An 8923-nucleotide genomic window follows, 5' to 3' on the forward strand; every position below is an offset into this window, starting at 1 on the left:
AGAGCAAATCTTTTCTAGAAAACAGTAGATATATCTGCTTTATTTGTTTTCTTACACAACTAAGATTGCACTCTTGGCTTTCTCAGCTCACATGTGTTTTGGTTTGGTTTTATCTGTTTGCTGTGTTTTTAAGTAGCAGCAACTGAAGAATATACCCAAATGGGTTCCTGTCAGAAAAGGGGTGTCAAGGTGCCCATACCAGAATCCTTTTTCAGAGGAAAATAATCAAAAGATCAAATGAATCTTCTACATGATTTACTGTACTGGGTGTGATCAAGATGATAAGTATCTGGCAAGATTCCCAAGCACTCTGGGAAATTGTTTCAAGTCAGTGTTGACTGTTAGCTTTACTGTCTGAATACAGAGTAAGGGAAGCCCATTGTAGTAACAGCAGTGTAACTCCAACTTCTCTGTAATTTTCCAGAATGAGAACAGGTGTTAAAGGCAGGTTTGTCAGTACCCATCAAGGTGGTCTCACCACTGCCTTTCTTTCTAGGAGGAAGCTACTGGGTTCAATGAATAGATTACTTACTCCTGAAGAAGAATGTTGGCTGTACCTTCTGCAAGTTGTTGCCAATTTGTCTGTCAACTTTTGCACCAAAGGTAGGAAGCCATAGCATTCTTCTTTATCTGTTAATTATGAAATCCCCTGGCACTTCACTTAAGGTGAGTTTTAATAACACAACTCAAACTAAATCTTTTTGCATACCAAATACTCGTTTTTACTTACCTACCTTGTGGATAATTCTCTGTTCTGGACAAAACTAGAAAATTAAGTCTTTCTCAACTGTAATTGCAACTGAATGAACACAGTCCTCCAGTAAGAGTTTAATGGTTTCCAGATTATTATTATTATTATTATTATTTTTGGTCAAGAAGTTTTTTAGGAACTGCTCATGTTTTAATGAGAAAGAATGCAGTACTAAAGAGTGTGAGACACAGAGCATGAGGTATAATACTTAATGTCCTCCAGAGGCCTTTGCATAGGTGAACAAATAAATATCAAATTAATGTAAGCATGCCATACCAATTAAAGATAAAATACAGCTATAATGGATGTGGCTGTAATTATTGTCTTGTCACAGGCCCAGACTATAAGTCTCATAAGATGAAAGCTGAAACTTATGCTTTGCATTTAGAAATCCTTTCATTAAACACATCCATTAGAAGTAGGAAACAGTTGTAGGCTGAAACTTTCTCTTAATCTTCATCTTTTCTTTCCTGCTAAAATGTAAACATATATCTTTCTGCCTTTCACCTTCCAGTATTTTCTGAATCAGGTTTATATTTTTTTCACTTGCCTTAAACAGCACCAAATAACTGTTTGCCAGATCTCAAGTGTGACAAGAAAGAGATCTGTCATCACCTATAGGAAAACAATGAACTGCATGTAGCCAAGAGATAAAGTACTTCACTTACTAAACTAATTTTTCAAATAGATAATGTAGAAACAAGCGTATCGTGAATTCTGTTGTTATTCTAATACTACTCTCTATATGCTGTGTGTACATGGTTTTGGACGAAAAATCTATTATTTGTCTTAAAAGAAATAATTTAAAACAAACCAACCAAAAAGAAAGAAAGCAAGTATTGCATCACTTGTTCCTTCAGGGGAGTGGATAGAAATAGAAATTTGGAGTTTTATTCACTTTCTCCTTCCCTTTCTCTCTCTATTTCGTCTCTTTCTCTTCCCTTTCCTACTTTCTTCCCTCCTTACCTTTCCAGCAAGTTTCCTTTCTGATATTCTTCCTATATGCATTGCAGCTTCATTGCTTTTAACTACAGCAAATCAAGAAGGAAAATCTATATTAAAATAACAAAAAATAGCTCAATTATTGTTAGAATAATATTCATATTGCTAGAAAAATATTCCTAGAATACACAAAAGGTGTTGAATGTGAAAATCTCATCTGTTGACCACACAGTTAGGTTGTTCCTCTGGTGGCTCCTGTGATTGTAACTCATTTTGAAGAGAATCTGAGAGCACGGCATTATATTTATTACAGTGGACCTACTTTTATGGTCTGAACTTTACTCATCAGGCCTTGTGAAAATTGTCTAGGGGAGTAGCAGTTGTCAAGACTTTTTAAATTAGCTTTGCTACACTTCCAGCAGTGATGGCTCATGGGCTGGGCTAGACAGGAAAGAGGAAGCCCACTCTAAGTCTTCACTTGGACTCAGACAGAAGGCAAGCTCTGCCTCTCAGCCATAAAGGATAAACTCATGTAACTTCTGCAGCAAGAGAGTGGACGCTAAGAAATAAGGATAATGGAATGAAGTAGAAAAAAGCCAAACTCTTCAAATAAATGAAGTATAGTCCTTGTAGGGGGAACAATGCCACTATTTATTTTCATCTATGATGCCTAAATAAATATTATAACATATTAACAGTTTACGAATTATATATAATCATATTTCAGATCTTCTGGGAGTCCTGTATTTTACAGAATGCTTCCTCATCACAACTGCAATGCAGTGGGTGGAACATTACAGCTTTCTGCATCCAAAAAAACACACACAGAATCTTTCAGCAGAGAAGGGAGGAATGCTATGCACTAGGAAGATGAGGTGGGGGGGGGGGGGAACACCAAACAAACAAAAAACAATCTAGCAATGAAAACTAGAAGATGGAAAGGAGAAACAGTTTGGAAAGGGAATAAAACATGTTTAAATTCTTAAATAGTAGGTGTAGTTTCTTTTATCCTCTACAAGATAGCAGCACATTATGCTGACTTGCTAGTTTCATGTCAGCATAGTAGTCTCAGGATCCTCAATTAGCTAAGTTGTCCATGGGGTAAGAAAAGGAAAATAGATATGAGACTGAAGGAGGGGAAAACTGAGATGTTGTTAATCCAGGAAAAAGGTTAGAATGGTGCACACTGGACAGTACCTTATCCCATTTCCAGGGTTGCATGGGGATTGAGATAAGTGCCACATGCATCATGGGAGAGGGAAAATAGAGCCTGGGGGTGAATGGTTGAAGGGTGGAACTTGTCCAGAAGGAGGAGAGAAGTCTGCAATAAGGTACAATGTCACATGTGAGAAAGAAGCTGTTAGAATTTGAAGAGAAGATAAAGGGACAAGGAAGAACCTTATGCTTTGGGTAGGGAAGTGTGTCCTGAGAATGCAGTTTACCCTAAAAATGATTTTAAATTCTTGTTTTTCTTAGGGGAAGAATTTTATCAGTTTTGTTTGTTACAAATGTTTTTGTAACACTTGCTACCAGAGTTATTAGTGTTAGCAGCAGTCATATTTGTATTATACTAGCATCCAGAAGCTTCAGTTGAGTCTGGGATCTGTGTGAATGCAAAAAATAACAATAACAAACACTGGATCTTTGCCCTGAGGAGTTTACATAATGAATCTTGTTGCAGCAAAATTGTTTCATTCTTCTGAATCAAAATGTTTTAGTAATGAGTAAAGGAATTACAAAAAAAGATTGCTGTACTGCATCACGCTTTTTCAGCACCTTTTCTCATGTTTGTTTCTTGTGCTACTGATTTTCATTGCTTTTTTTTTCATTCAATTGCAAGAACAGGTTGGGTTCCCTTGCCACAGATAATCAGATCAACACAGAAAAGCAGCTTTTATTTTCTGTGTGAAAGCTCTCTTCCCTGAGAGGTGAATGGAACAATTTCTTACACTTAAAAAGCACTTTCAATTTTGTTCCTGCACATATGACACACTGTATCTTGATAGTTTAACATGGGAATTGCCACAGAAATACTTTCTTCTATTTCCTTTGACAAGATATTGTATTTGGATATTATCTTACACTCTTTTACAAGGATGGCTAGGTCTGACATAAGGTCATGTACACCCGAAGATACCAGTGTATGTTTACTTTGCAACAAAACATTACTTCATTGGAGATAAGAAATGTGCATGGCTATGTGGAAAGTCTAACTGTGGTGTATAAATCTGTCAGACTCCAACATAGGATTAGCATGGTTGTCGTGTAGAAAAGGTTGCAGAACTGTGTCAACACAAACAGGGCATCAGTCCTCCTTCCCCCAAAATGGCCACATAATCAATATTTTCCCAGTACTCTCCTCATTTTCTAATGGCCATTTAATCTAGCACTACCTGCTGAGCTATGATTCTGCTTTTCTTGGAACAAGGTGCACAAAATGATTTTCTCTGGATAATTGAACTCTTATCTTAATGTAGAATTACAGAATCTTAGAACTACAGAATGACTTAGGTTGGAAGAGACCTTGAAATCCACCCAACCCCTGCTCAGGCTGCCTGGGGCCCCATCCAACCTGGTCTTGAGTGCCTCCAGAGATGGGGCACCAACAGTTTCTTTGGGCAGCCTGTGCTGGTGCCTCACTGCCCACTGAATAAATGATTTACCTCTGACATCTAATCTGAATCTCCTCTTTTTTTAATTTAAAACTATTCCTCCTTGTCCTATCACTAAATGGCACAAGTTTTCTGGTTGTCCTGCCTGTATTTGTTATTGAAGAAAAGATAAGGAGACAGGATAAATATGAAATTTCAGAAACCAGTGAGAAGTAAAGGAATGTTCAAGAAAGGAAGAAGAATCTTTTCCATTTAAATTCATTTTTGTTGCTACTATGAGGATGTACAGAGGTGAATGATGCAAGTGGGCAACTACTAATCCCAGTGCACCCATGTGTAGGAATTATTTACACTAAAATATGTTCTTTGGTCTGTTGCCAAATTGGACAGGAAAGCCATCAGTTAGCAAAGGGATGAGAAGATGGAGAGGAATAAGTATTAAGAATGGAGGGCAGCACAGAAGCAAAGAGGACAAAAGCAGAACATTTGACTAGGTTAATGGACTGTTTATCTTGCAAATTAGCTCTTTTTATTAAATTTAAAAACAAGGAAGGAAGACTTCAAGATTAGTCGCACCTCGGCAGGCACATGAGTGCTGTTAATGATATAACTGGGGGGCTAAGAAGGTTGGGCTCAGTGTCCTGATCAGCCTGATAAACTGGTTTGGACAGAGACAGAACTAGAGAATGAACCAGAACTGGATAAATATTAATCCCTTACTGACGAACTGCTCAGATAAATCCAGTAAATAAACCAGTTCCTACCAAGCAGGGTGTTTAGAGATAAACCTATATCAGCACTCTACTGGTTTATTGTTTCTCCTGTAAGTACATTGATTTTAATTTTAGAAATTAACTGTATGTGAAAAGAAAGGAACATAGCAGGCACACCAGCTGAGCGCAGCAAGTGGACAGATACTGTGGTCCCATGTAGAGCTGTATGAGAACTGCACCATCCCAGTCCCAGAAAAAATCATAAGCCTCAACATCAGAGAGCTTCTTTTAGTGCAACCAGCCAAAGGAATGAGGAAAAGCAAACCCTATGGCATTTGAACTAAAAGGATGAGTTCTACGGCTGCCACATTTTAAAAAGAATAATGTACCTCAATTTTATTTGAATCCAAAAACCAGCATGCCTTGTGGAAGGATTTGTTTCTGAAAACATTTTTACTTTCTACTGTTTGACTGGACTGTGAGTTCAACATAAAGTGTCACAGGATCACATTAAATACTCTGTCGAATGAAATTAGGATTCTCTGTGCTGCTTCAGCTGGATGTGTTTTTCTTTATTTTTGATTTTATGGGTGCGTACGTGGCAGGTAGTCTTTTCAGTAGCATTAATTCAGTATTTTTCTCTAATCCTACAGTTAATTATATTTCCAAAACAAGTAAAGTATTTCCACATGTATGCAGTAACAGTGTTCTTTTTTTTTTTTAGGTTTCTCTCAGAAAGTCTGGGGCTCTGAATTTCTCTGACTGTAATGAGAGCTGTCCTTATTACAAATCTTTTTTGACAGCAAGATTGTGAAGGAAGTATGACTGGACAATACTTTACCTTGTTAGGCATGCACAAATTTATTTGGTTGCTATGGCAAATGATCCAGAGCTACATGCGACACTGAGCTTTCGTAGCACTGAGCTTTCATAGCACTGATGAGAGAGGGCAAGGTAGAATAAAGTGAAGAATGTGTTTACTGGTCTCCATTCGCTTTCCAAAGCAGCCTCTCCTCACTTTGCCCGTTTTCTCCATGTTTGAGATTTCTTCATCTGATTACTATGGAACAACACTGGAAAATGTCTAGTGTGTAATACAGAACAAGCCAATATAAATTTAAGTTAATGCATAAAACCAGCTGTACTGTCCTTTCTCTACTCACAACCTGCTGCTTTTCCTTTCCAGTACTGTGGAGGAGGAATATTTTTGTACTTCATAGACAGATTTTGGGCTATTCTCATTTCAAAGAAATGAGTGTATTTTTTCTAATAATCAAATGTCAATTTGTACAGACAGTTAACCATTTTCTTATGCTCTAAGAAATTTCAGAAAAAGACTGAAGAACATACGTATTTCCATTCTCAATAAGCACATGGTTGTTATGCTAATAGAAGCTGCATTGAAAAGCCAATGGCTTAATTTAGGAAGAAAGTGGCCTGTAACTGTAAATAAAAGCTGAAGAAAATTGACTTTCTAGGAGGCGATCAAAGTTAAGGATGCCGTAGAAATCCTTCACAGAGAACAGATATCCATAGCATTTTCGTGTGAAAAAAGCATAGTGCTAAATAAAACAAATCAAAAAACCCACTATGTTGTCAGGTCTATAGGTTCAAACGTTCCAAATCTTGCAGACCAAGTTGGCAGTTGCTACTCAGAAGGTAACCCAAGAGTGGAATATCATATGGTGTTAACTGCCAGGACTGAAGTGCTTTGGTAGCAATGTGTGTGGGAGGTCTGCACAGAGCCAGCTTGCAATGTGCTTAATAACCAGAATTGCTTTGCATTACGTTTACCACAAATTGAAAATATATGCAATATTTATTCTAGTATAGTTTTTGGCAAAAATTACACCTCTAACACTCTGAACAATTTAAGCAAGCCTGGGGGATCTTATTGAGGGCAATAAATCAGAACACTTTGTTTGTAGGAAAAGGATTTTACAGTAAAAGCCAAACCAAAGTTGAACTATGCCCTTTAAAATAAAAAACAAAACCTTTTCATAAGATAAACCATCTCCATCTAAAAAAACATCAAATTCTGACCTGACTGACAAAAGTTGAACAATCTTGCCACAGAAAAATGTAATTTTCACTGCATCCCAATTTGTGTCTTTGTTCCCATTTTATTAGTTTGTATAAATATTCTAAATATTATATAAATATATAATGTAGACTATAGCATTACATTTCTATAGCATACACAAATTCTCACTGGTATTTGAACAAACAAAACAATCTCAGGAAAATTTTCTGATGATCTGAATTTTTTCAAAAGCTGCTTTTACAAAACTTCTACAATTCTGAAGTATGAAGTCTGAAGTAACTACAATTCTGAACTATGATTGAACTTTTCTGTCCTTTAAAAATAATACGTGTATGATGGTATAAACTATATTTTAAACTGTGAAAATAAAAAAGATGTCTAAACAAAACCTTCCTGCAGTTTTGGTGGTGAGGCCACTTGAAACTACTGACAACAAGAACCACAACAAGCTTTTGAAATCTTGAGTAAGGCTTTTAAAACAAGGAAATGAAGTACTACTTCTGAATATAATTCATCAAGTCCCTTTAGTGCTATCACAGAAATATTTACTTACTCTACTACTTTTTGCCCAAATAGCTGTTTCTCTTCTCTCTACTGCAATTTATAGTACCCTCACTCCTTGATGTGTGGAATTTTACAAGACTTCTGTGAAGTATAATAATAATTTTATAATCTCATTGTAATGGAAAAGAAGCTCTGTAGACATGGCATTTGCTGAGGTTTTGCAAGACCTTTTGAAGTAGATCAGGAATTTGACCCAGCTTCAGCTATATCCCAAACGGAGTGGATCAATCATTACACCTTTTAGGATTATTTAAAGAAAAGGCTCTGTTGTTTTGGAGGCATACATAAAACATTTTCATTCAAAACCTTACTTGGCAAGAGTTACTGTGACTTTTTGTAGTAAAACAAAAAATTAATGAACCAAAACAAGATAAAAACCTTTCAGACATGAATCACCAGTTCTGCAGTATAAGTTGGTAGTCTATAATGTTACAATTCAGAGCAAAAGCTAGGTAAGCAGAATCTTGAGTGGACCCCAGAGCATATCAAATTGTCAGCATTGGCAAAGAGGTCTTCTAAACTGGAAGCAGACACCCAATACAAGACATAGTCTTTAAGATTTTTATCCTGACCTAAGGCTGTGTTATATTTATGTTCCACGAAAGGAAAAGTTAAGTAATGCAAGAGAAAAAGGTTGTCTTCATCTTCTGTTTAAGGAAACAGAGTCTACAGAATTTAGTATTTTAGTGTGGTTCCAGATATTAATATAAAGATCTACATTCTCTGCCTGTTTTTCTTCCTGTTAAACAGCTGGTAATAGCCACCAGCAGAAATTTAAGGATAGAATTGCTCTCTGTAGCACCCAGCAAAAGCTTTCAATTTCTACAGCTGTTGTTGTGGGGAAAAAATATTTCAATCTTCTTTATTTGTCCTTTATGTGTTTTCAGACATTTCTAAAACATTGTTTGTCTCTATGTTATTCACAGAATCACAGAATCACAGAATTGTAGGGGTTGGAAGGGACCTCCAGAGATCATCGAGTCCAACCCCCCTGCCAAAGCAGGTTCCCTACACCAGGTCGCACAGGTAGGCATCCAGGCAGGTCTTGAACATCTCCAGAGAAGGAGACTCCACCACCTCCCTGGGCAGCCTGTTCCAGTGCTCCATCACCCTCGCTGTAAAGAAGTTCTTGCGCATGTTTGTGCAGAACTTCCTAAGCTTCCTAAGCTTATTATTAAGCTTATTGTTATTAATTTCAAAGTACATAGTTAGGAGTGATGGAACTTTGGAAACTGCTGGAGTCTCTATCTATCTGATGTGATTTGAGATTCAGAACCGGTTGCAGTTCTAAATTGAG

At 36.9% G+C, this 8923-nt stretch overlaps 1 long non-coding RNA gene across 1 annotated transcript; it reads left to right on the forward strand.

Annotated features, from left to right (window-relative positions):
- The first annotated feature begins 514 nt into the window (after positions 1–514).
- Positions 515–6153, forward strand: LOC122188949. The gene is made up of 3 exons (XR_006181680.1): positions 515–603; positions 1311–1406; positions 5743–6153. It is a non-coding gene; the product is annotated as an uncharacterized LOC122188949 (long non-coding RNA).
- The last annotated feature ends 2770 nt before the right edge of the window (positions 6154–8923 follow it).

Source organism: Lagopus leucura, unplaced genomic scaffold (assembly GCF_019238085.1).
Source record: "Lagopus leucura isolate 7727_CA_CO unplaced genomic scaffold, USGS_WTPT01 Super-Scaffold_73, whole genome shotgun sequence".
NCBI classification, from domain to species: Eukaryota; Metazoa; Chordata; class Aves; order Galliformes; family Phasianidae; genus Lagopus; species Lagopus leucura.